Genomic DNA, 2,500 nt, shown 5'->3' with positions numbered 1-2,500 from the left:
GCTTCCCGGCCACCAGGTCAACCCCCTGCCGGTATGGGGTTGACCTGCTGGCCGCAGAGGGGCAGGCTCCGGGTTGACCTGGTGGCCGGCAGGGACTTCAGCCCCAGGGCCCCTGGCAGGGCGACCCTGCCCTTGTTCCCCAGAAAAGGAGAGAGCTGGCTCGCAGCGGGAAAAGCTGCCTACGGCACCTGGGATTCCCAGGCGGTCACCCATCCAAGTACTAGCCAGGCCCGGGACGGTTTACCTTCCGAGATCGGACGGGATCGGGGGCCTTCCGTCCGGTATGGCCGTAGGCACTCGGCTCCGGTCCGCCTCGTCCCCTTTCCCTTACTGACTCCCCTGCCTCGGGTGGGCCCGATCCTTTTTCCGTTTTTTTTTTTCGCTCCGGAGGCTTCATGAGCCCCCCCCCAACACCCCTTTGGGGGTCGGTGAAAATTTTTTTTTCAGACTTCCAGGGGCCCGATCCTGGCCGCGGGCACCCGGCTCCGGGCACCCGGCTCCGGGCCGCCTCGTCCCCTTTCCCTTACTGACTCCGCTGCCTCGGGTGGGCCCGATCCTTTTTTCCGTTTTTTTTTTTTCCGCTCCGGAGGCTTCGTGAGCCCCCCCCCAACACCACTTTGGGGGTCGGTGAAAAAATTTTTTTCAGACTTCCAGGGGCCCGATCCTGGCCGCGGGCACCCGGCTCCGGGCACCCGGCTCCGGGCCGCCTCGTCCCCTTTCCCTTACTGACTCCCCTGCCTCGGGTGGGCCCGATCCTTTTTTCCGTTTTTTTTTTTTTTCGCTCCGGGAGGCTTTATGAGCCCCCCCCAATACCACTTTGGGGGTCGGTGAAAAAAATTTTTCAGACTTCCAGGGGCCCGATCCTGGCCGCCGGCACCCGGCTCCGGGCACCCGGCTCCGGGCCGCCTCGTCCCCTTTCCCTTACTGACTCCCCTGCCTCGGGTGGGCCCGATCCTTTTTTCGTTTTTTTTTTTTTCGCTCCGGAGGCTTTATGAGGCCCCCCCTAACCGTTTTTGGGGTCGGTGAAAATTTTTAGTCAGCTTCCAGGGGCCCGATCCTGGCCGCGGCTTCGCAGGCTGGCCTGGGGGGGGGGGCATCTCTAGCTCCGGCCGCGGACGGCGAGACGCTCGGCCACCAGGTCAGCCCGGAGGAAAAGGCTGAAAAAAATGTCTAAGTCCCCCCGGGACACCAGGTCAACCCGGAGGAAAAGGCTGAAAAAAATGTCTAAGTCCCCCCGGGACACCAGGTCAACCCGGAGGAAAAGGCTGAAAAAAAGTCTAAGTCCCCCCGGGACACCAGGTCAACCCGGAGGAAAAGGCTGAAAAAAATGTCTAAGTCCCCCCGGGACACCAGGTCAACCCGGAGGAAAAGGCTGAAAAAAAGTCTAAGTCCCCCCGGGACACCAGGTCAACCCGGAGGAAAAGGCTGAAAAAAAGTCTAAGTCCCCCCGGGACACCAGGTCAACCCGGAGGAAAAGGCTGAAAAAAAGTCTAAGTCCCCCGGGACACCAGGTCAACCCGGAGGAAAAGGCTGAAAAAAAGTCTAAGTCCCCCCGGGACACCAGGTCAACCCGGAGGAAAAGGCTGAAAAAAATGTCTAAGTCCCCCCGGGACACCAGGTCAACCCGGAGGAAAAGGCTGAAAAAAAGTCTAAGTCCCCCCGGGACACCAGGTCAACCCGGAGGAAAAGGCTGAAAAAAAGTCTAAGTCCCCCCGGGACACCAGGTCAACCCGGAGGAAAAGGCTGAAAAAATGTCTAAGTCCCCCCGGGACACCAGGTCAACCCGGAGGAAAAGGCTGAAAAAAATGTCTAAGTCCCCCCGGGGACACCAGGTCAACCCCGAGGAAAAGGCTGAAAAAATGTCTAAGTCCCTGCTCGGCCATCAGGTCAACCCCATTCAAAGTGACGGGTTGACCTGATGGCCGGCAGTCTCACGGAAGTCCGGATGGGGTCGCCAAAAGTGCCCTCGGCCGACCGAGAGAACCAGGAGGTCGGATAGGATTTCAGATTGGTCCCCCTAAATTGGCGGTTGGATTTTTCGACTAGTTCATTTTGACGGGTGCGAGGAGATTTCTGAGAACAGGTTTTTCGGAACCTGTGAGAACCAGAGATGAGCCTCGGGGACCAATCTGCGCGTTGTACCCGATCTTGTGAGGGGGGACAGGGGCACGTTGGCAGGTGGGGCGGCCCCCGGCCCCCCGAGCCCCCCTTTTCCGGCTCTTTTCCTCCGGGGACCCCGTCGTCCCCTCGCACCCCCGGTGCAGGCCCGGTGGCCGGGATGCGAACTCCGACTCGGCGCCCCCGGAGGGAGGGGGGCCCGCTCCTCTCTCGCCTTCCGATCGATGTGGCGCTCACGTTCGCGACGGGAAGGGTCCTTCGCGGGCCGGCGCCCCGACCGCAGGGGGCGTCTGGCGTTCAGGCGGATCGGGTCCCTCTTCCTCTTCGCGTCCCCGGATCCTGGGGCCGATTGGGGACTTTCCTCCTTTGGGGGGGGGCCCGG

At 61.5% G+C, this 2,500-nt stretch overlaps 1 non-coding gene across 1 annotated transcript; it reads right to left on the bottom strand.

The window, feature by feature from the left end:
• Nucleotides 1-176: 176 nt before the first annotated feature.
• Nucleotides 177-295, bottom strand: LOC141980074 (5S ribosomal RNA). The gene has a single exon (XR_012637450.1). It is a non-coding gene; the product is annotated as a 5S ribosomal RNA (ribosomal RNA).
• Nucleotides 296-2,500: the final 2,205 nt, after the last annotated feature.

This window comes from Natator depressus, chromosome 28 (assembly GCF_965152275.1).
Source record: "Natator depressus isolate rNatDep1 chromosome 28, rNatDep2.hap1, whole genome shotgun sequence".
NCBI classification, from domain to species: domain Eukaryota; kingdom Metazoa; phylum Chordata; order Testudines; family Cheloniidae; genus Natator; species Natator depressus.
This window is presented reverse-complemented; position numbering and strand designations above follow the sequence as displayed.